This window comes from Dendrobates tinctorius, unplaced genomic scaffold (assembly GCF_039654945.1).
Source record: "Dendrobates tinctorius isolate UK_male_01 unplaced genomic scaffold, ASM3965494v1 ptg000048l, whole genome shotgun sequence".
Lineage (NCBI taxonomy): Eukaryota > Metazoa > Chordata > Amphibia > Anura > Dendrobatidae > Dendrobates > Dendrobates tinctorius.
The window spans coordinates 6,215,001-6,240,000 of NW_027361716.1; the positions used below are offsets into that span (position 1 = coordinate 6,215,001).

The window sequence follows — 25,000 nt, forward strand, 5'->3', positions numbered from 1 at the left end:
AAAAAGATTGCTGTATCTGTTACTTGGAAAAAGTATGAAAAAAATAAATTGCAAAACTTATACTGTTAGAAAACTGTTCATCCAGTAGTTGATAAAGATTAGCATTGCATGGTAAAAGGCTTCATCTGAGAGATAATTTAAGGTTTGTGCAAATCAAAGTGCATGTCCCAGTCCATTAGCCAGGACAGCGGTCTGTGGCTGCTGGACAAGATCAAGAGAAAAACCTCTTACCTGATGGCACCCACGGTGCTTCTTTTGATTAGCGGCAAGTCGCACATGTAATGTTGCTTCAGAATAGATTATCTAAAGAACAGTCAAATATAAAGTCAGTTTGGTCCTAGAAACTCGCTCCATCACAGATCACTGTCATGGGGAATAGACTAGTAAACATGCAAATTGAACAACAAAGATAAAAGGTCAAAAAGTTATTTTAAACATAGACGTAGTCGGCAGGATTTGCACCTGCGCGGGGAGACCCCAATGGATTTCAAGTCCATCGCCTTAACCACTCGGCCACGACTACTCGGACGTCAAGCTGTTATGAGCTTCACACATGTTTTCTAATAGCACCATGATAATGCTCAGTGATCAACCCTCTGGAAGACATCTCAGAAAATGAAAAGAAAATACAAGGTCTCAGTAAAATGCAAAAATCTGATTTTAAGTCATCATCAATGGGAACCATTCACAGTTTAAAGCTTTTCCCTCTTCATAATGTGGATTTGGAGTCAGTCAGCTCCAAAAACATCCTTAAAAATAATCCGAAAATGCTGAGAAGACTGAACATAATCATTTCCAAGTAAAAAAGACTTGATGTTCATTTGATCAGGCTTTGGAGCGTCTATTAACCATCTCAAGTTTCCAAAAATGTCCAGCCGTTAACTGAAATTACCATATCAATCTTCAGCTGTTTTTCACTTTGAACAGCTCCATACCTATAATACAAGTCAACGGTAAGGATCGAAAGACCCTATAAAGGGTCCTGATTGACTTTTGTGTGCTACAAAAAAAGCCACAAAACACATTCAAAAGACGCCGAAAAGAATTTTTAGAAAAACACCACCAAAAATGTTTATAAGGCACTTTAGGAAATTCTGGAAAACACAAGAAAAGATGGCTTAGAGAAAAATCAAAAACACTTCCTGAAGCCATTTTGGCTTCAAATCCTTGTCAGATTCACCCACTTGGAAAGAGTGTTATGTGAATATTGACTCAAGTCACAGAGTATGAGATTGCTTGGTATGACATAGACAATGAGTGATATTGACAGCTTTGACCATGAATCCTTTTTTTGTCTTTTATTATGTGGATTTTAAATTGCTTGTTTCATCATAAACATTGGGCATCGTCGATCTGAGTGCAGATGGAAAAATCTAAATGCACTCTGGATTCAAAGTCCAGAGTGCTAACCATTACACCATGGAACCAACCATGACATAGTCATGGCTGCGGCTTGTTGTGCTGAATAAAGCATATGAAATCGTGAACGATGGCAAAAACAGGCTCCAAAGCTGCAGTGCAAATCTGCAATCATACACAATGGTAAATTGATATCTTATAACCTTTCATTCCACAAATTTACCAACATTTCCACGATATCACAGCTAGGACAGTTTGAAATGTTGATGAAAAGTGGCTAGTAAAAAGATTGCTGTTTCTGTTACTTGGAAAAAGTGTGAAAAAAATAAATTGCAAAACTTATACTGTTAGAAAACTGTTCATCCAGTAGTCGATAAAGATTAGCATTGCATGGTAAAAGGCTTCATCTGAGAGATAATTTAAGGTTTGTGCAAATCAAAGTGCATGTCCCAGTCCATTAGCCAGGACAGCGGTCTGTGGCTGCTGGACAAGATCAAGAGAAAAACCTCTTACCTGATGGCACCCACGATGCTTCTTTTGATTAGCGGCAAGTCGCACATGTAATGTTGCTCCAGAATAGATTATCTAAAGAACAGTCAAATATAAAGTCAGTTTGGTCCTAGAAACTCGCTCCTTCACAGATCACTGTCATGGGGAATAGACTAGTAAACATGCAAATTGAACAACAAAGATAAAAGGTCAAAAAGTTATTTTAAACATAGACGTAGTCGGCAGGATTTGCACCTGCGCGGGGAGACCCAAAGGATTACTAGCCCATCGCCTTAACCACTCGGCCACGACTACTCAGACGTCAAGCTGTTATGAGTTTCACACACGTTTTCTAATAGCACCATGATCAAGCTCAGTGATCAACCCTCTGGAAGACATCTCAGAAAATGAAAAGAAAATACAAGGTCTCAGTAAAATGCAAAAATCTGATTTAAAGTCATCATCATCAATGGGAACCATTCACAGTTTAAAGCTTTTCCCTCTTCATAATGTGGATTTGGAGTCAGTCAGCTCCAAAAACATCCTTAAAAATAATTCGAAAATGCTGAGAAGACTGAACATAATCATTTCCAAGTAAAAAAGACTTGATGTTCATTTGATCATGCTTTGGAGCGTCTATTAACCATCTCAAGTTTCCAAAAATGTCCAGCGGTTAACTGAAATTACCATATCAATCTTCAGATGTTTTTCACTTTGAACAGCTCCATACCTATAATACAAGTCAAGGGTAAGGTTCGAAAGACCCTATAAAGGGTCCTGATTGACTTTTGTGTGCTACAAAAAAAGCCACAAAACACATTCAAAAGACGCCGAAAAGAATTTTTAGAAAAACACCACCAAAAATGTTTATTAGGCACTTTAGGAAATTCTGGAAAACACAAGAAAAGATGGCTTAGAGAAAAATCAAAAACACTTCCTGAAGCCATTTTGGCTTCAAATCCTTGTCAGATTCACCCACTTGGAAAGAGTGTTATGTGAATATTGACTCAAGTCACAGAGTATGAGAATACTCATATAAAGCTTATGAAATCGTGAACGATGGCGAAAACAGGCTCCAAAGCTGCAGTGCAAATCTGCAATCATACACAATGGTAAATTGATATCTTATAACCTTTCATTCCACAAATTTACCAACATTTCCACGATATCACAGCTAGCGCAGTTTGAAATGTTGATGAAAAGTGGCTAGTAAAAAGATTGCTGTATCTGTTACTTGGAAAAAGTGTGAAAAAAATAAGTTGCAAAACTTATACTGTTAGAAAACTGTTCATCCAGTAGTCGATAAAGATTAGCATTGCATGGTAAAAGGCTTCATCTGAGAGATAATTTAAGGTTTGTGCAAATCAAAGTGCATGTCCCAGTCCATTAGCCAGGACAGCGGTCTGTGGCTGCTGGACAAGATCGAGAGAAAAACCTCTTACCTGATGGCACCCACGGTGCTTCTTTTGATTAGCGGCAAGTCGCACATGTAATGTTGCTCCAGAATAGATTATCTAAAGAACAGTCAAAGATAAAATCAGTTTGGTCCTGGAAACTCGCTCCATCACAGATCACTGTCATGGGGAATAGACTAGTAAACATGCAAATTGAACAACAAAGATAAAAGGTCAAAAAGTTATTTTAAACATAGACGTAGTCGGCAGGATTTGCACCCTGCGCGGGGAGACCCAAATGGATTTCTAGCCCATCACCTTAACCACTCGGCCACGACTACTCAGACGTCAAGCTGTTATGAGTTTCACACACGTTTTCTAATAGCACCATGATCAAGCATAGTGATCAACCCTCTGGAAGACATCTCAGAAAAAGAAAAGAAAACACAAGGTCTCAGTAAAATGCAAAAATCTGATTTAAAGTCATCATCAATGGGAACCATTCACAGTTTAATGCTTTTCCCTCTTCATAATGTGGATTTGGAGTCAGTCAGCTCCAAAAACATCCTTAAAAATAATACGAAAATGCTGAGAAGACTGAACATAATCATTTCCAAGTAAAAAAGACTTGATGTTCATTTGATCAGGCTTTGGTGCGTCTATTAACCATCTCAAGTTTCCAAAAATGTCCAGCGGTTAACTGAAATTACCATATCAATCTTCAGCTGTTTTTCACTTTGAACAGCTCCATACCTATAATACAAGTTAACGGTAAGGTTCGAAAGACCCTATAAAGGGTCCTGATTGACTTTTGTGTGCTACAAAAAAAGCCACAAAACACATTCAAAAGACGCCGAAAAGAATTTTTAGAAAAACACCACCAAAAATGTTTATAAGGCACTTTAGGAAATTCTGGAAAACACAAGAAAAGATGGCTTAGAGAAAAATCAAAAACACTTCCTGAAGCCATTTTGGCTTCAAATCGTTGTCAGATTCACCCACTTGGAAAGAGTGTTATGTGAATATTGACTCAAGTCACAGAGTATGAGATTGCTTGGTATGACATAGACAATTTTAATTTTTGCTAATCCTACTTGATTGACAGCTTTGACCATGGTATTCCATGAATCCTTGAACCCTTTTTTGTCTTTTATTATGTGTATTTTAAATTGCTTGTTTCATGAGTGATCAATGAGTGGAACAGGCTGCCACGAGAAGTGGTGAGTTCTCCTTCAATGGAAGTCTTCAAACAGAGGCTGGACAGACATCTGACTGGGATGATTTAGCGAATCCTGCTTTGAGCAGGGGTTTGGACCAGATGGCCCAGGAGGTCCCTTCCAACTCTACGATTCTATGATTCTATCATAAACATTGGGCATCATCGATCTGAGTGCAGATGGAAAAATTGAAATTTGTGCCCAGGTTCCACTGAGATTTGAATTCAGATAACAGGATTCAAAATCCAGAGTGCTAACCTTTACACCATGGAACCAACCATTACACAGTCATGGCTGCGGCTTGTTGTGCTGAATAAAGCATATGAAATCGTGAACGATGGCGAAAACAGGCTCCAAAGCTGCAGTGCAAATCTGCAATCATACACAATGGTAAATTGATATCTTATAACCTTTCATTCCACAAATTTACCAACATTTCCATGATATCACAGCTAGGACAGTTTGAAATGTTGATGAAAAGTGGCTAGTAAAAAGATTGCTGTATCTGTTACTTGGAAAAAGTATGAAAAAAATAAATTGCAAAACTTATACTGTTAGAAAACTGTTCATCCAGTAGTTGATAAAGATTAGCATTGCATGGTAAAAGGCTTCATCTGAGAGATAATTTAAGGTTTGTGCAAATCAAAGTGCATGTCCCAGTCCATTAGCCAGGACAGCGGTCTGTGGCTGCTGGACAAGATCAAGAGAAAAACCTCTTACCTGATGGCACCCACGGTGCTTCTTTTGATTAGCGGCAAGTCGCACATGTAATGTTGCTCCAGAAAAGATTATCTAAAGAACAGTCAAAGATAAAGTCAGTTTGGTCCTAGAAACTCGCTCCATCACAGATCACTGTCATGGGGAATAGACTAGTAAACATGCAAATTGAACAACAAAGATAAAAGGTCAAAAAGTTATTGAAACATAGACGTAGTCGGCAGGATTTGAACCTGCCGACTACGTCCATCGCCTTAACCACTCGGCCACGACTACTCGGACGTCAACCTGTTATGAGCTTCACACATGTTTTCTAATAGCACCATGATCACGCTCAGTGATCAACCCTCTGGAAGACATCTCAGAAAATGAAAAGAAAATACAAGGTCTCAGTAAAATGCAAAAATCTGATTTAAAGTCATCATCAATGGGAACCATTCACAGTTTAAAGCTTTTCCCTCTTCATAATGTGGATTTGGAGTCAGTCAGCTCCAAAAACATCCTTAAAAATAATCCGAAAATGCTGAGAAGACTGAACATAATCATTTCCAAGTAAAAAAGACTTGATGTTCATTTGATCAGGCTTTGGAGCATCTATTAACCATCTCAAGTTTCCAAAAATGTCCAGCGGTTAACTGAAATTACCATATCAATCTTCAGCTGTTTTTCACTTTGAACAGCTCCATACCTATAATACAAGTCAACGGTAAGGTTCGAAAGATCCTATAAAGGGTCCTGATTGACTTTTGTGTGCTACAAAAAAAGCCACAAAACACATTCAAAAGACGCCGAAAAGAATTTTTAGAAAAACACCACCAAAAATGTTTATAAGGCACTTTAGGAAATTCTGGAAAACACAAGAAAAGATGGCTTAGAGAAAAATCAAAAACACTTCCTGAAGCCATTTTGGCTACAAATCCTTGTCAGATTCACCCACTTGGAAATAGTGTTATGTGAATATTGACTCAAGTCACAGAGTATGAGATTGCTTGGTATGACATAGACAATGAGTGATATTGACAGCTTTGACCATGAATCCTTGAACTCTTTTTTTGTCTTTTATTATGTGGATTTTAAATTGCTTGTTTCATCATAAACATTGGGCATCGTCGATCTGAGTGCAGATGGAAAAATCGAAATGTGTGCCCAGGTTCCACTGAGATTTGAACTCAGATCACTGGATTCAATGTCCAGAGTGCTAACCATTACACCATGGAACCAACCATGTCATAGTCATGGCTGCGGCTTGTTGTGCTGAATAAAGCATATGAAATCGTGAACGATGGCGAAAACAGGCTCCAAAGCTGCAGTGCAAATCTGCAATCATACACAATGGTAAATTGATATCTTATAACCTTTCATTCCACAAATTTACCAACATTTCCACGATATCACAGCTAGGACAGTTTGAAATGTTGATGAAAAGTGGCTAGTAAAAAGATTGCTGTATCTGTTACTTGGAAAAAGTGTGAAAAAAATAAATTGCAAAACTTATACTGTTAGAAAACTGTTCATCCAGTAGTCGATAAAGATTAGCATTGCATGGTAAAAGGATTCATCTGAGAGATAATTTAAGGTTTGTGCAAATCAAAGTGCATGTCCCAGTCCATTAGCCAGGACAGCGGTCTGTGGCTGCTGGACAAGATCAAGAGAAAAACCTCTTACCTGATGGCACCCACGGTGCTTCTTTTGATTAGCGGCAAGTCGCACATGTAATGTTGCTTCAGAATAGATTATCTAAAGAACAGTCAAATATAAAGTCAGTTTGGTCCTAGAAACTCGCTCCATCACAGATCACTGTCATGGGGAATAGACTAGTAAACATGCAAATTGAACAACAAAGATAAAAGGTCAAAAAGTTATTTTAAACATAGACGTAGTCGGCAGGATTTGCACCTGCGCGGGGAGACCCCAATGGATTTCAAGTCCATCGCCTTAACCACTCGGCCACGACTACTCGGACGTCAAGCTGTTATGAGCTTCACACATGTTTTCTAATAGCACCATGATAATGCTCAGTGATCAACCCTCTGGAAGACATCTCAGAAAATGAAAAGAAAATACAAGGTCTCAGTAAAATGCAAAAATCTGATTTTAAGTCATCATCAATGGGAACCATTCACAGTTTAAAGCTTTTCCCTCTTCATAATGTGGATTTGGAGTCAGTCAGCTCCAAAAACATCCTTAAAAATAATCCGAAAATGCTGAGAAGACTGAACATAATCATTTCCAAGTAAAAAAGACTTGATGTTCATTTGATCAGGCTTTGGAGCGTCTATTAACCATCTCAAGTTTCCAAAAATGTCCAGCCATTAACTGAAATTACCATATCAATCTTCAGCTGTTTTTCACTTTGAACAGCTCCATACCTATAATACAAGTCAACGGTAAGGTTCGAAAGACCCTATAAAGGGTCCTGATTGACTTTTGTGTGCTACAAAAAAAGCCACAAAACACATTCAAAAGACGCCGAAAAGAATTTTTAGAAAAACACCACCAAAAATGTTTATAAGGCACTTTAGGAAATTCTGGAAAACACAAGAAAAGATGGCTTAGAGAAAAATCAAAAACACTTCCTGAAGCCATTTTGGCTTCAAATCCTTGTCAGATTCACCCACTTGGAAAGAGTGTTATGTGAATATTGACTCAAGTCACAGAGTATGAGATTGCTTGGTATGACATAGACAATGAGTGATATTGACAGCTTTGACCATGAATCCTTTTTTTGTCTTTTATTATGTGGATTTTAAATTGCTTGTTTCATCATAAACATTGGGCATCGTCGATCTGAGTGCAGATGGAAAAATCTAAATGCACTCTGGATTCAAAGTCCAGAGTGCTAACCATTACACCATGGAACCAACCATGACATAGTCATGGCTGCGGCTTGTTGTGCTGAATAAAGCATATGAAATCGTGAACGATGGCAAAAACAGGCTCCAAAGCTGCAGTGCAAATCTGCAATCATACACAATGGTAAATTGATATCTTATAACCTTTCATTCCACAAATTTACCAACATTTCCACGATATCACAGCTAGGACAGTTTGAAATGTTGATGAAAAGTGGCTAGTAAAAAGATTGCTGTTTCTGTTACTTGGAAAAAGTGTGAAAAAAATAAATTGCAAAACTTATACTGTTAGAAAACTGTTCATCCAGTAGTCGATAAAGATTAGCATTGCATGGTAAAAGGCTTCATCTGAGAGATAATTTAAGGTTTGTGCAAATCAAAGTGCATGTCCCAGTCCATTAGCCAGGACAGCGGTCTGTGGCTGCTGGACAAGATCAAGAGAAAAACCTCTTACCTGATGGCACCCACGATGCTTCTTTTGATTAGCGGCAAGTCGCACATGTAATGTTGCTCCAGAATAGATTATCTAAAGAACAGTCAAATATAAAGTCAGTTTGGTCCTAGAAACTCGCTCCTTCACAGATCACTGTCATGGGGAATAGACTAGTAAACATGCAAATTGAACAACAAAGATAAAAGGTCAAAAAGTTATTTTAAACATAGACGTAGTCGGCAGGATTTGCACCTGCGCGGGGAGACCCAAAGGATTACTAGCCCATCGCCTTAACCACTCGGCCACGACTACTCAGACGTCAAGCTGTTATGAGTTTCACACACGTTTTCTAATAGCACCATGATCAAGCTCAGTGATCAACCCTCTGGAAGACATCTCAGAAAATGAAAAGAAAATACAAGGTCTCAGTAAAATGCAAAAATCTGATTTAAAGTCATCATCATCAATGGGAACCATTCACAGTTTAAAGCTTTTCCCTCTTCATAATGTGGATTTGGAGTCAGTCAGCTCCAAAAACATCCTTAAAAATAATTCGAAAATGCTGAGAAGACTGAACATAATCATTTCCAAGTAAAAAAGACTTGATGTTCATTTGATCATGCTTTGGAGCGTCTATTAACCATCTCAAGTTTCCAAAAATGTCCAGCGGTTAACTGAAATTACCATATCAATCTTCAGATGTTTTTCACTTTGAACAGCTCCATACCTATAATACAAGTCAAGGGTAAGGTTCGAAAGACCCTATAAAGGGTCCTGATTGACTTTTGTGTGCTACAAAAAAAGCCACAAAACACATTCAAAAGACGCCGAAAAGAATTTTTAGAAAAACACCACCAAAAATGTTTATTAGGCACTTTAGGAAATTCTGGAAAACACAAGAAAAGATGGCTTAGAGAAAAATCAAAAACACTTCCTGAAGCCATTTTGGCTTCAAATCCTTGTCAGATTCACCCACTTGGAAAGAGTGTTATGTGAATATTGACTCAAGTCACAGAGTATGAGAATACTCATATAAAGCTTATGAAATCGTGAACGATGGCGAAAACAGGCTCCAAAGCTGCAGTGCAAATCTGCAATCATACACAATGGTAAATTGATATCTTATAACCTTTCATTCCACAAATTTACCAACATTTCCACGATATCACAGCTAGCGCAGTTTGAAATGTTGATGAAAAGTGGCTAGTAAAAAGATTGCTGTATCTGTTACTTGGAAAAAGTGTGAAAAAAATAAGTTGCAAAACTTATACTGTTAGAAAACTGTTCATCCAGTAGTCGATAAAGATTAGCATTGCATGGTAAAAGGCTTCATCTGAGAGATAATTTAAGGTTTGTGCAAATCAAAGTGCATGTCCCAGTCCATTAGCCAGGACAGCGGTCTGTGGCTGCTGGACAAGATCGAGAGAAAAACCTCTTACCTGATGGCACCCACGGTGCTTCTTTTGATTAGCGGCAAGTCGCACATGTAATGTTGCTCCAGAATAGATTATCTAAAGAACAGTCAAAGATAAAATCAGTTTGGTCCTGGAAACTCGCTCCATCACAGATCACTGTCATGGGGAATAGACTAGTAAACATGCAAATTGAACAACAAAGATAAAAGGTCAAAAAGTTATTTTAAACATAGACGTAGTCGGCAGGATTTGCACCCTGCGCGGGGAGACACAAATGGATTTCTAGCCCATCACCTTAACCACTCGGCCACGACTACTCAGACGTCAAGCTGTTATGAGTTTCACACACGTTTTCTAATAGCACCATGATCAAGCATAGTGATCAACCCTCTGGAAGACATCTCAGAAAAAGAAAAGAAAACACAAGGTCTCAGTAAAATGCAAAAATCTGATTTAAAGTCATCATCAATGGGAACCATTCACAGTTTAATGCTTTTCCCTCTTCATAATGTGGATTTGGAGTCAGTCAGCTCCAAAAACATCCTTAAAAATAATACGAAAATGCTGAGAAGACTGAACATAATCATTTCCAAGTAAAAAAGACTTGATGTTCATTTGATCAGGCTTTGGTGCGTCTATTAACCATCTCAAGTTTCCAAAAATGTCTAGCGGTTAACTGAAATTACCATATCAATCTTCAGCTGTTTTTCACTTTGAACGGCTCCATACCTATACTACAAGTCAACGGTAAGGTTCGAAAGACCCTATAAAGGGTCCTGATTGACTTTTGTGTGCTACAAAAAAAGCCACAAAACACATTCAAAAGACGCCGAAAAGAATATTTAGAAAAACACCACCAAAAATGTTTATAAGGCACTTTAGGAAATTCTGGAAAACACAAGAAAAGATGGCTTAGAGAAAAATCAAAAACACTTCCTGAAGCCATTTTGGCTTCAAATCCTTGTCAGATTCAGCCACTTGGAAAGAGTGTTATGTGAATATTGACTCAAGTCACAGAGTATGAGATTGCTTGGTATGACATAGACAATGAGTGATATAGACAATTTTAATTTTTGCTAATCCTACTTGAACTCTTTTTTTGTCTTTTATTATGTGGATTTTAAATTGCTTGTTTCATCATAAACATTGGGCATCGTCGATCTGAGTGCACATGGAAAAATTGAAATTTGTGCCCAGGTTCCACTGAGATTTGAACACAGATCACTGGATTCAATGTCCAGAGTGCTAAACATTACACCATGGAACCAACCTTCACATAGTCATGGCTGCGGCTTGTTGTGCTGAATAAAGCATATGAAATCGTGAACGATGGCGAAAACAGGCTCCAAAGCTGCAGTGCAAATCTGCAATCATACACAATGATAAATTGATATCTTATAACCTTTCATTCCACAATTTTACCAACATTTCCACGATATCACAGTTAGCACAGTTTGAAATGTTGATGAAAAGTGGCTAGTAAAAAGATTGCTGTATCTGTTACTTGGAAAAAGTGTGAAAAACATAAATTGCAAAACTTATACTGTTAGAAAACTGTTCATCCAGTAGTCGATAAAGATTAGCATTGCATGGTAAAAGGCTTCATCTGAGAGATAATTTAAGGTTTGTACAAATCAAAGTGCATGTCCCAGTCCATTAGCCAGGACAGCGGTCTGTGGCTGCTGGACAAGATCAAGAGAAAAACCTCTTACCTGATGGCACCCACGGTGCTTCTTTTGATTAGCGGCAAGTCGCACATGTAATGTTGCTCCAGAATAGATTATCTAAAGAACAGTCAAAGATAAAATCAGTTTGGTCCTGGAAACTCACTCCATCACAGATCACTGTCATGGGGAATAGACTAGTAAACATGCAAATTGAACAACAAAGATAAAAGGTCAAAAAGATATTAAAACAGACGTAGTCGGCAGGATTTGAACCTGCGCAGAGAGACCCCAATGGATTTCTAGTCCATCACCTTAACCACTCAGCCACAACTAATCAGACATAAAGCTGTTATGAGTTTCACACACGTTTTCTAATAGCACCATGATCAAGCTCAGTGATCAACCCTCTGGAAGACATCTCAGAAAAAGAAAAGAAAATACAAGGTCTCAGTAAAATGCAAAAATCTGATTTAAAGTCATCATCAATGGGAACCATTCACAGTTTAAAGCTTTTCCCTCTTCATAATGTGGATTTGGAGTCAGTCAGCTCCAAAAACATCCTTAAAAATAATCCGAAAATGCTGAGAAGACTGAACATAATCATTTCCAAGTAAAAAAGACTTGATGTTCATTTGATCAGGCTTTGGAGCGTCTATTAACCATCTGATGTTTCCAAAAAATGTCCAACAGTTAACTGAATTTACCATATCAATCTTCAGCTGTTTTTCACTTTGAACAGCTCCATACCTATAATACAAGTCAAGGGTAAGGTTCGAAAGACCCTATAAAGGGTCCTGATTGACTTTTGTGTGCTACAAAAAAAGCCACAAAACACATTCAAAAGACGCCGAAAAGAATTTTTAGAAAAACACCACCAAAAATGTTTATAAGCCACTTTAGGAAATTCTGGAAAACACAAGAAAAGATGGCTTAGAGAAAAATCGAAAACACTTCCTGCAGCCATTTTGGCTTCAAATCCTTGTCAGATTAACCCACTTGGAAAGAGTGTTATGTGAATATTGACTCTATTCACAGAGTATGAGATTGTTTGGTATGACATAGACAATTTTAATTTTTGCTAATCCTACTTGATCCTAATCCTACTGCTTTGACGATGGTATTCCATGAATCCTTGAACTCTTTTTTTGTCTTTTATTATGTGGATTTTAAATTGCATGTTTCATCATAAACATTGGGCATCGTCGATCTGAGTGCAGATGGAAAAATCAAAATGTGTGCCCAGGTTCTGCTGAGATTTGAACTCAGATCACTGGATTCAAAGTCCAGAGTGCTAACCATTACACCATGGAACCAACCATGACACAATCATGGCTGCGGCTTGTTTTGCTGAATAAAGCATATGAAATCGTGAACGATGGCGAAAACAGGCTCCAAAGCTGCAGTGCAAATCTGCAATCATACACAATGGTAAATTGATATCTTATAACCTTTTATTCCACAAATTTACCAACATTTCCACGATATCACAGCTAGCGCAGTTTGAAATGTTGATGAAAAGTGGCTAGTAAAAAGATTGCTGTATCTGTTACTTGGAAAAAGTGTGAAAAACATAAATTGCAAAACTTATACTGTTAGAAAACTGTTCATCCAGTAGTCGATAAAGATTAGCATTGCATGGTAAAGGGCTTCATCTGAGAGATAATTTAAGGTTTGTACAAATCAAAGTGCATGTCCCAGTCCATTAGCCAGGACAGCGGTCTGTGGCTGCTGGACAAGATCAAGAGAAAAACCTCTTACCTGATGGCACCCACGGTGCTTCTTTTGATTAGCGGCAAGTCGCACATGTAATGTTGCTCCAGAATAGATTATCTAAAGAACAGTCAAAGATAAAATCAGTTTGGTCCTGGAAACTCGCTCCATCACAGATCACTGTCATGGGGAATAGACTAGTAAACATGCAAATTGAACAACAAAGATAAAAGGTCAAAAAGATATTAAAACAGACATAGTCGGCAGGATTTGAACCTGCGCGGGGAGACCCCAATGGATTTCTAGTCCATCTCCTTAACCACTCGGCCACGACTACTCGGACATCAAACTGTTATGAGTTTCACACACGTTTTCTAATAGCACCATGATCAAGCTCAGTGATCAACCCTCTGGAAGACATCTCAGAAAATGAAAAGAAAATACAAGGTCTCAGTAAAATGCAAAAATCTGATTTAAAGTCATCATCATCAATGGGAACCATTCACAGTTTAAAGCTTTTCCCTCTTCATAATGTGGATTTGGAGTCAGTCAGCTCCAAAAACATCCTTAAAAATAATCCGAAAATGCTGAGAAGACTGAACATAATCATTTCCAAGTAAAAAAGACTTGATGTTCACTTGATCAGGCTTTGGAGCGTCTATTAATCATCTCAAGTTTCCAAAAATGTCCAGCGGTTAACTGAAATTACCATATCAATCTTCAGATGTTTTTCACTTTGAACAGCTCCATACCTATAATACAAGTCAAGGGTAAGGTTCGAAAGACCCTATAAAGGGTCCTGATTGACTTTTGTGTGCTACAAAAAAAGCCACAAAACACATTCAAAAGACGCCGAAAAGAATTTTTAGAAAAACACCACCAAAAATGTTTATAAGGCACTTTAGGAAATTCTGGAAAACACAAGAAAAGATGGCTTAGAGAAAAATCAAAAACTCTTCCTGAAGCCATTTTGGCTTCAAATCCTTGTCAGATTCACCCACTTGGAAAGAGTGTTATGTGAATATTGACTCAAGTCACAGAGTATGAGATTGCTTCGTATGACATAGACAATGAGTGACAGACAATTTTAATTTTTGCTAATCCACTTGATTGACAGCTTTGACCATGGTATTCCATGAATCCTTGAACTCTTTTTTTGTCTTTTATTATGTGTATTTTAAATTGCTTGTTTCATCATAAACATTGGGCATCGTCGATCTGAGTGCAGATGGAAAAATCAAAATGTGTGCTGAGGTTCTACTGAGATTTCAACTCAGATCACTGGATCCAAAGTCCAGAGTGCTAACCATTACACCATGGAACCAACCATGACGCAATCATGGCTGCAGCTTGTTTTGCTGAATAAAGCATATGAAATCGTGAACGATGGCGAAAACAGGCTCCAAAGCTGCAGTGCAAATCTGCAATCATACACAATGGTAAATTGATATCTTATAACCTTTCGTTCCACAAATTTACCAACATTTCCACGATATCACAGCTAGTGCAGTTTGAAATGTTGATGAAAAGTGGCTAGTAAAAAGATTGCTGTATCTGTTACTTGGAAAAAGTGTGAAAAAAATAAATTGCAAAACTTATACTGTTAGAAAACTGTTCATCCAGTAGTCGATAAAGATTAGCATTGCATGGTAAAAGGCTTCATCTGAGAGATAATTTAAGGTTTGTGCAAATCAAAGTGCATGTCCCAGTCCATTAGCCAGGACAGCGGTCTGTGGCTGCTGGACAAGATCAAGAGAAAAACCTCTTACCTGATGGCACCCACGGTGTTTCTTTTGATTGGCGACAAGTCGCACATGTAATGTTGCTCCAGAATAGATTATCTAAAGAACAATCAAAGATAAAGTCAGTTTGGTCCTAGAAACTCGCTCCATCACAGATCACTGTCATGGGGAATAGACTAGTAAACATGCAAATTGAACAAAAAAGATAAAAGGTCAAAAAGTTATTGAAACATAGACGTAGTCGGCAGGATTTGAACCTGCGCGGGGAGACCCCAATGGATTTCAAGTCCATCGCCTTAACCACTCGGCCACGACTACTCGGATGTCAAGCTGTTATGAGCTTCACACATGTTTTCTTATTAGAAAACTATTGCACCAAGTTATTGCACCATGATCAAGCTCAGTGATCAACCCTCTGGAAGACATCTCAGAAAATGAAAAGAAAATACAAGGTCTCAGTAAAATGCAAAAATCTGATTTAAAGTCATCATCAATGGGAACCATTCACAGTTTAAAGCTTTTCCCTCTTCATAATGTGGATTTGGAGTCAGTCAGCTCCAAAAACATCCTTAAAAATAATCCGAAAATGCTGAGAAGACTGAACATAATCATTTCCAAGTAAAAAAGACTTGATGTTCATTTGATCAGGCTTTGGAGCATCTATTAACCATCTCAAGTTTCCAAAAATGTCCAGCGGTTAACTGAAATTACCATATCAATCTTCAGATGTTTTTCACTTTGAACAGCTCCATACCTGTAATACAAGTCAACGGTAAGGTTCGAAAGACCCTATAAAGGGTCCTGATTGACTTTTGTGTGCTACAAAAGAAGCCACAAAACACATTCAAAAGACGCCGAAAAGAATTTTTAGAAAAACACCACCAAAAATGTTTATAAGCCACTTTAGGAAATTCTGGAAAACACAAGAAAAGATGGCTTAGAGAAAAATCGAAAACACTTCCTGCAGCCATTTTGGCTTCAAATCCTTGTCAGATTAACCCACTTGGAAAGAGTGTTATGTGAATATTGACTCTATTCACAGAGTATGAGATTGTTTGGTATGACATAGACAATTTTAATTTTTGCTAATCCTACTTGATCCTAATCCTACTGCTTTGACGATGGTATTCCATGAATCCTTGAACTCTTTTTTTGTCTTTTATTATGTGGATTTTAAATTGCTTGTTTCATCATAAACATTGGGCATCGTCGATCTGAGTGCAGATGGAAAAATCAAAATGTGTGCTCAGGTTATACTGAGATTTCAACTTAGATCACTGGATTCAAAGTCCAGAGTGCTAACCATTACACCATGGAACCAACCATGACGCAATCATGGCTGCGGCTTGTTTTGCTGAATAAAGCATATGAAATCGTGAACGATGGCGAAAACAGGCTCCAAAGCTGCAGTGCAAATCTGCAATCGTACAAAATGGTAAATTGATATCTTATAACCTTTCATTCCACAAATTTACCAACATTTCCACGATATCACAGCTAGCGCAGTTTGAAATGTTGATGAAAAGTGGCTAGTAAAAAGATTGCTGTATCTGTTACTTGGAAAAAGTGTGAAAAACATAAATTGCAAAACTTATACTGTTAGAAAACAGTTCATCCAGTAGTCGATAAAGATTAGCATTGCATGGTAAAGGGCTTCATCTGAGAGATAATTTAAGGTTTGTACAAATCAAAGTGCATGTCCCAGTCCATTAGCCAGGACAGCGGTCTGTGGCTGCTGGACAAGATCAAGAGAAAAACCTCTTACCTGATGGCACCCACGGTGCTTCTTTTGATTAGCGGCAAGTCGCACATGTAATGTTGCTCCAGAATAGATTATCTAAAGAACAGTCAAAGATAAAATCAGTTTGGTCCTGGAAACTCGCTCCATCACAGATCACTGTCATGGGGAATAGACTAGTAAACATGCAAATTGAACAACAAAGATAAAAGGTCAAAAAGATATTAAAACAGACATAGTCGGCAGGATTTGAACCTGCGCGGGGAGACCCCAATGGATTTCTAGTCCATCTCCTTAACCACTCGGCCACGACTACTCGGACATCAAACTGTTATGAGTTTCACACACGTTTTCTAATAGCACCATGATCAAGCTCAGTGATCAACCCTCTGGAAGACATCTCAGAAAATGAAAAGAAAATACAAGGTCTCAGTAAAATGCAAAAATCTGATTTAAAGTCATCATCATCAATGGGAACCATTCACAGTTTAAAGCTTTTCCCTCTTCATAATGTGGATTTGGAGTCAGTCAGCTCCAAAAACATCCTTAAAAATAATCTGAAAATGCTGAGAAGACTGAACATAATCATTTCCAAGTAAAAAAGACTTGATGTTCACTTGATCAGGCTTTGGAGCGTCTATTAATCATCTCAAGTTTCCAAAAATGTCCAGCGGTTAACTGAAATTACCATATCAATCTTCAAATGTTTTTCACTTTGAACAGCTCCATACCTATAATACAAGTCAAGGGTAAGGTTCGAAAGACCCTATAAAGGGTCCTGATTGACTTTTGTGTGCTACAAAAAAAGCCACAAAACACATTCAAAAGACGCCGAAAAGAATTTTTAGAAAAACACCACCAAAAATGTTTATAAGGCACTTTAGGAAATTCTGGAAAACACAAGAAAAGATGGCTTAGAGAAAAATCAAAAACTCTTCCTGAAGCCATTTTGGCTTCAAATCCTTGTCAGATTCACCCACTTGGAAAGAGTGTTATGTGAATATTGACTCAAGTCACAGAGTATGAGATTGTTTCGTATGACATAGACAATGAGTGACAGACAATTTTAATTTTTGCTAATCCTACTTGATTGACAGCTTTGACCATGGTATTCCATGAATCCTTGAACTCTTTTTTTGTCTTTTATTATGTGTATTTTAAATTGCTTGTTTCATCATAAACATTGGGCATCGTCGATCTGAGTGCAGATGGAAAAATCAAAATGTGTGCTGAGGTTCTACTGAGATTTCAACTCAGATCACTGGATCCAAAGTCGAGAGTGCTAACCATTACACCATGGAACCAACCATGACGCAATCATGGCTGCAGCTTGTTTTGCTGAATAAAGCATATGAAATCGTGAACGATGGCGAAAACAGGCTCCAAAGCTGCAGTGCAAATCTGCAATCATACACAATGGTAAATTGATATCTTATAACCTTTCGTTCCACAAATTTACCAACATTTCCACGATATCACAGCTAGTGCAGTTTGAAATGTTGATGAAAAGTGGCTAGTAAAAAGATTGCTGTATCTGTTACTTGGAAAAAGTGTGAAAAAAATAAATTGCAAAACTTATACTGTTAGAAAACTGTTCATCCAGTAGTCGATAAAGATTAGCATTGCATGGTAAAAGGCTTCATCTGAGAGATAATTTAAGGTTTGTGCAAATCAAAGTGCATGTCCCAGTCCATTAGCCAGGACAGCGGTCTGTGGCTGCTGGACAAGATCAAGAGAAAAACCTCTTACCTGATGGCACCCACGGTGTTTCTTTTGATTGGCGACAAGTCGCACATGTAATGTTGCTCCAGAATAGATTATCTAAAGAACAATCAAAGATAAAGTCAGTTTGGTCCTAGAAACTCGCTCCATCACAGATCACTGTCATGGGGAATAGACTAGTAAACATGCAAATTGAACAAAAAAGATAAAAGGTCAAAAAGTTATTGAAACATAGACGTAGTCGGCAGGATTTGAACCTGCGCGGGGAGACCCCAATGGATTTCAAGTCCATCGCCTTAACCACTCGGCCACGACTACTCGGATGGCAAGCTGTTATGAGCTTCACACATGTTTTCTTATTAGAAAACTATTGCACCAAGTTATTGCACCATGATCACGCTCAGTGATCAACCCTCTGGAAGACATCTCAGAAAATGAAAAGAAAATACAAGGTCTCAGTAAAATGCAAAAATCTGATTTAAAGTCATCATCAATGGGAACCATTCACAGTTTAAAGCTTTTCCCTCTTCATAATGTGGATTTGGAGTCAGTCAGCTCCAAAAACATCCTTAAAAATAATCCGAAAATGCTGAGAAGACTGAACATAATCATTTCCAAGTAAAAAAGACTTGATGTTCATTTGATCAGGCTTTGGAGCATCTATTAACCATCTCAAGTTTCCAAAAATGTCCAGCGGTTAACTGAAATTACCATATCAATCTTCAGATGTTTTTCACTTTGAACAGCTCCATACCTGTAATACAAGTCAACGGTAAGGTTCGAAAGACCCTATAAAGGGTCCTGATTGACTTTTGTGTGCTACAAAAGAAGCCACAAAACACATTCAAAAGACGCCGAAAAGAATTTTTAGAAAAACACCACCAAAAAGGTTTATAAGGCACTTTAGGAAATTCTGGAAAACACAAGAAAAGATGGCTTAGAGAAAAATCAAAAACACTTCCTGAAGCCATTTTGGCTTCAAATCCTTGTCAGATTCACCCACTTGGAAAGAGTGTTATGTGAATATTGACTCAAGTCACAGAGTATGAGATTGCTTGTTATGACATAGACAATGAGTGATATTGACAGCTTCGACCATGAATCCTTGAACTCTTTTTTTGTCTTTTATTATGTGGATTTTAAATCGTCGATCTGAGTGCAGATGGAAAAATCGAAATGTGTGCCCAGGTTCCACTGTGATTTGAACTCAGATCACTGGATTCAAAGTCCAGAGTGCTAACCATTACACCATGGAACCAACCATGACATAGCTATGGCTGCGGCTTGTTGTGCTGAATAAAGCATATGAAATCGTGAACGATGGCGAAAACAGGCTCCAAAGCTGCAGTGCAAATCTGCAATCATACACAATGGTAAATTGATATCTTATAACCTTTCATTCCAAAAATTTACCAACATTTCCACGATATCACAGCTAGGACAGTTTGAAATGTTGATGAAAAGTGGCTAGTAAAAAGATTGCTGTATCTGTTACTTGGAAAAAGTGTGAAAAAAATAAATTGCAAAACTTATACTGTTAGAAAACTGTTCATCCAGTAGTCGATAAAGATTAGCATTGCATGGTAAAAGGCTTCATCTGAGAGATAATTTAAGGTTTGTGCAAATCAAAGTGCATGTCCCAGTCCATTAGCCAGGACAGCGGTCTGTGGCTGCTGGACAAGATCAAGAGAAAAACCTCTTACCTGATGGCACCCACGATGCTTCTTTTGATTAGCTGCAAGTCACACATGTAATGTTGCTCCAGAATAGATTATCTAAAGAACAGTCAAATATAAAGTCAGTTTGGTCCTAGAAACTCGCTCCATCACAGATCACTGTCATGGGGAATAGACTAGTAAACATGCAAATTGAACAACAAAGAGAAAAGGTCAAAAAGTTATTTTAAACATAGACGTAGTCGGCAGGATTTGCACCTGCGCGGGGAGACCCCAATGGATTTCTAGCCCATCGCCTTAACCACTCGGCCACGACTACTCAGACGTCAAGCTGTTATGAGTTTCACACACGTTTTCTAATAGCACCATGATCAAGCTCAGTGATCAACCCTCTGGAAGACATCTCAGAAATAGAAAAGAAAAAGAAGGTCTCAGTAAAATGCAAAAATCTGATTTAAAGTCATCATCAATGGGAACCATTCACAGTTTAATGCTTTTCCCTCTTCATAATGTGGATTTGGAGTCAGTCAGCTCCAAAAACATCCTTAAAAATAATACAAAAATGCTGAGAAGACTGAACATAATCATTTCCAAGTAAAAAAGACTTGATGTTCATTTGATCAGGATTTGGAGCGTCTATTAACCATCTCAAGTTTCCAAAAATGTCCAGCGGTTAACTGAAATTACCATATCAATCTTCAGCTGTTTTTCACTTTGAACAGCTCCATACCTATAATACAAGTCAAGGGTAAGGTTCGAAAGACCCTATAAAGGGTCCTGATTGACTTTTGTGTGCTACAAAAAAAGCCACAAAACACATTCAAAAGACGCCGAAAAGAATTTTTAGAAAAACACCACCAAAAATGTTTATAAGGCACTTTAGGAAATTCTGGAAAACACAAGAAAAGATGGCTTAGAGAAAAATTGAAAACACTTCCTGCAGCCATTTTGGCTTCAAATCCTTGTCAGATTCACCCACTTGGAAAGAGTGTTATGTGAATATTGACTCAAGTCACAGAGTATGAGATTGCTTGGTATGACATAGACAATGATTGATATTGACAGCTTTGACCATGAGTCCTTGAACTCTTTTTTTGTCTATTATTATGTGGATTTTAAATTGCTTGTTTCATCATAAAAATGGTGCTAACCATTACACCATGGAACCAACCATGACGCAATCATGGCTGCGGCTTGTTGTGCTGAATAAAGCATATGAAATCGTGAACGATGGCGAAAACAGGCTCCAAAGCTGCAGTGCAAATCTGCAATCATACACAATGGTAAATTGATATCTTATAACCTTTCATTCCACAAATTTACCAACATTTCCACGATATCACAGCTAGGACAGTTTGAAATGTTGATGAAAAGTGGCTAGTAAAAAGATTGCTGTATCTGTTACTTGGAAAAAGTGTGAAAAAAATAAATTGCAAAACTTATACTGTTAGAAAACTGTTCATCCAGTAGTTGATAAAGATTTGCATTGCATGGTAAAAGGCTTCATCTGAGAGATAATTTAAGGTTTGTGCAAATCAAAGTGCATGTCCCAGTCCTTTAGCCAGGACAGAGGTCTGTGGCTGCTGGACAAGATCAAGAGAAAAACCTATTACCTGAAGGCACCCACTGTGCTTCTTTTGATTAGCGGCAAGTCGCACATGTAATGTTGCTCCAGAATAGATTATCTAAAGAACAGTCAAAGATAAAGTCAGTTTGGTCCTAGAAACTCGCTCCATCACAGATCACTGTCATGGGGAATAGACTAGTAAACATGCAAATTGAACAACAAAGATAAAAGGTCAAACAGTTATTGAAACACAGACGTAGTTGGCAGGATATGAACCTGCACGGGGAGACCCCAAAGGATTTGTAGTCCATCGCCTTAACCACTCGGCCACGACTACTCGGACGTCAAGCTGTTATGAGTTTCACACATGTTATCTAATATCACCATGATCAAGCTCAGTGATCAACCCTCTGGAAGACATCTCAGAAAATGAAAAGAAAATACAAGGTCTCAGTAAAATGCAAAAATCTGATTTAAATTCATCATCCAAGGGAACCATTCACAGTATAAAGCTTTTCCCTCTTCATAATGTGGATTTGGAGTCAGTCAGCTCCAAAAACATCCTTAAAAATAATCCAAAATGCTGAAAAGACTGAACATAATCATTTCCAAGTAAAAAAGACTTGATGTTCATTTGATCAGGCTTTGGAGCGTCTATTAACCATCTCAAGTTTCCAAAAATGTTCAGCGGTTAACTGAAATTACCATATCAATCTTCAGCTGTTTTTCACTTTGAACAGCTCCATACCTATAATACAAGTCAACGGTAAGGTTCGAAAGACCCTATAAAGGGTCCTGATTGACTTTTGTGTGCTACAAAAAAAGCCACAAAACACATTCAAAAGACGCCGAAAAGAATTTTTAGAAAAACACCACCAAAAATGTTTATAAGGCACTTTAGGAAATTCTGGAAAACACAAGAAAAGATGGCTTAGAGAAAAATCAAAAACACTTCCTGAAGCCATTTTGGCTTCAAATCCTTGTCAGATTCACCCACTTGGAAAGAGTGTTATGCGAATATTGACTCAAGTAACAGAGTATGAGATTGCTTGGTATGACATAGACAATGAGTGACATAGACAATTTTAATTTTTGCTAATCCTACTTGATTGACAGCTTTGACCATGGTGTTCCATGAATCCTTGAACTCTTTTTTTGTCTTTTATTATATGGATTTTAAATTGCTTGTTTCATCATAAACATTGGGCATCGTCGATCTGAGTGCAGATGGAAAAATTGAAATGTGCGCCCAGGTTCCACTGAGATTTGAACTCAGATCACAGGAAAGTACAGAGTGCTAACCATTACACCATGGAGCCAACCATTATACAGTCATGGCTGCGGCTTGTTGTGCTGAATAAAGCATATGAAATCGTGAACGATGGCGAAAACAGGCTCTAAAGCTGCAGTGCAAATCTGAAATCATACACAATGGTAAATTGATATCTTATAACCTTTCATTCCACAAATTTACCAACATTTCCACGATATCACAGCTAGGACAGTTTGAAATGTTGATGAAAAGTGGCTAGTAAAAAGATTGCTGTATCTGTTACTTGGAAAAAGTGTGAAAAAAATAAATTGCAAAACTTATACTGTTAGAAAACTATTCATCCAGTAATTGATAAAGATTAGCATTGCATGGTAAAAGGCTTCATCTGAGAGATAATTTAAGGTTTGTGCAAATCAAAGTGCATGTCCCAGTCCATTAGCCAGGACAGCGGTCTGTGGCTGCTGGACAAGATCAAGAGAAAAACCTCTTACCTGATGGCACCCACGGTGCTTCTTTTGATTAGCGGCAAGTCGCACATGTAATGTTGCTCCAGAATAGATTATCTAAAGAACAGTCAAAGATAAAGTCAGTTTGGTCCTAGAAACTCGCTCCATCACAGATCACTGTCATGGGGAATAGACTAGTAAAGATGCAAATTGAACAACAAAGATAAAAGGTCAAAAAGTTATTGAAACATAGACAGCAGGATTTGAACCTGCGCGGGGAGACCCCAATGGATTTCTATTCCATCGCCTTAACCACTCGGCCACGACTACTCGGACGTCAAGCTGTTATGAGTTTCACACATGTTTTCTAATAGCACCATGATCAAGCTCAGTGATCAACCCTCTGGAAGACATCTCAGAAAATGAAAAGAAAATACAAGGTCTCAGTAAAATGCAAAAATCTGATTTAAAGTCATCATCAATGGGAACTATTCACAGTTTAAAGCTTTTCCCTCTTCATAATGTGGATTTGGAGTCAGTCAGCTCCAAAAACATCTTTAAAAATAATCCAAAAATGCTGAGAAGACTGAACATAATCATTTCCAAGTAAAAAAGACTTGATGTTCATTTGATCAGGCTTTGGAGCGTCTATTAACCATCTCAAGTTTCCAAAAATGTCCAGCGGTTAACTGAAATTACCATATCAATCTTCAGCTGTTTTTCACTTTGAACAGCTCCATACCTATAATACAAGTCAACGGTTAGGTTCGAAAGACCCTATAAAGGGTCCTGATTGACTTTTGTGTGCTACAAAAAAAGCCACAAAACACATTCAAAAGACGCCGGAAAGAATTTTTAGAAAAACACCACCAAAAATGTTTATAAGGCACTTTAGGAAATTCTGGAAAACACAAGAAAAGATGGCTTAGAGAAAAATCAAAAACACTTCCTGAAGCCATTTTGGTTTCAAAAACCTTGTCAGATTCACCCACTTGGAAAGAGTGTTATGTGAATATTGACTCAAGTCACAGAGTATGAGATTGCTTGGTATGACATAGACAATGAGTGACATAGACAATTTTAATTTTTGCTAATCCTACTTGATTGACAGCTTTGACCATGGTATTCCATGAATCCTTGAACTCTTTTTTTGTCTTTTATTATGTGGATTTTAAATTGCTTGTTTCATCATTGACATTGGGCATCGTCGATCTGAGTGCAGATGGAAAAATTGAAATGTGTGCCCAGGTTCCACTGAGATTTGAATTCAGATAACAGGATTCAAAGTCCAGAGTGCTAACCATTACACCATGGAACCAACCATTACACAGTCATGGCTGCGGCTTGTTGTGCTGAATAAAGCATATGAAATCGTGAACGATGGCGAAAACAGGCTCCAAAGCTGCAGTGCAAATCTGCAATCATACACAATGGTAAATTGATATCTTATAACCTTTCATTCCACAAATTTACCAACATTTCCACGATATCACAGCTAGGACAGTTTGAAATGTTGATGAAAAGTGGCTAGTAAAAAGATTGCTGTATCTGTTACTTGGAAAAAGTGTGAAAAAAATAAATTG

The 25,000-nt window shown here is 37.9% G+C and overlaps 11 non-coding genes across 11 annotated transcripts; all 11 read right to left on the minus strand.

Annotated features, from left to right (window-relative positions):
* Positions 1-441: 441 nt before the first annotated feature.
* Positions 442-523, minus strand: TRNAS-UGA (transfer RNA serine (anticodon UGA)). Its single transcript has one exon. It is a non-coding gene; the product is annotated as a tRNA-Ser (tRNA).
* A 5,801-nt stretch (positions 524-6,324) lies between these two features.
* Positions 6,325-6,396, minus strand: TRNAQ-UUG (transfer RNA glutamine (anticodon UUG)). The gene has a single exon. It is a non-coding gene; the product is annotated as a tRNA-Gln (tRNA).
* Positions 6,397-7,051: 655 nt separating this feature from the next.
* On the minus strand, positions 7,052-7,133 carry TRNAS-UGA (transfer RNA serine (anticodon UGA)). Its single transcript has one exon. It is a non-coding gene; the product is annotated as a tRNA-Ser (tRNA).
* A 5,651-nt stretch (positions 7,134-12,784) lies between these two features.
* On the minus strand, positions 12,785-12,856 carry TRNAQ-UUG (transfer RNA glutamine (anticodon UUG)). The gene has a single exon. It is a non-coding gene; the product is annotated as a tRNA-Gln (tRNA).
* Positions 12,857-13,508: 652 nt separating this feature from the next.
* Positions 13,509-13,590, minus strand: TRNAS-AGA (transfer RNA serine (anticodon AGA)). The gene has a single exon. It is a non-coding gene; the product is annotated as a tRNA-Ser (tRNA).
* Positions 13,591-15,231: 1,641 nt separating this feature from the next.
* Positions 15,232-15,313, minus strand: TRNAS-UGA (transfer RNA serine (anticodon UGA)). Its single transcript has one exon. It is a non-coding gene; the product is annotated as a tRNA-Ser (tRNA).
* A 1,654-nt stretch (positions 15,314-16,967) lies between these two features.
* TRNAS-AGA (transfer RNA serine (anticodon AGA)) lies at positions 16,968-17,049 on the minus strand. Its single transcript has one exon. It is a non-coding gene; the product is annotated as a tRNA-Ser (tRNA).
* Positions 17,050-18,691: 1,642 nt separating this feature from the next.
* Positions 18,692-18,773, minus strand: TRNAS-UGA (transfer RNA serine (anticodon UGA)). Its single transcript has one exon. It is a non-coding gene; the product is annotated as a tRNA-Ser (tRNA).
* An 868-nt stretch (positions 18,774-19,641) lies between these two features.
* TRNAQ-UUG (transfer RNA glutamine (anticodon UUG)) lies at positions 19,642-19,713 on the minus strand. Its single transcript has one exon. It is a non-coding gene; the product is annotated as a tRNA-Gln (tRNA).
* A 655-nt stretch (positions 19,714-20,368) lies between these two features.
* TRNAS-AGA (transfer RNA serine (anticodon AGA)) lies at positions 20,369-20,450 on the minus strand. Its single transcript has one exon. It is a non-coding gene; the product is annotated as a tRNA-Ser (tRNA).
* Positions 20,451-21,953: 1,503 nt separating this feature from the next.
* TRNAC-ACA (transfer RNA cysteine (anticodon ACA)) lies at positions 21,954-22,035 on the minus strand. Its single transcript has one exon. It is a non-coding gene; the product is annotated as a tRNA-Cys (tRNA).
* Positions 22,036-25,000: the final 2,965 nt, after the last annotated feature.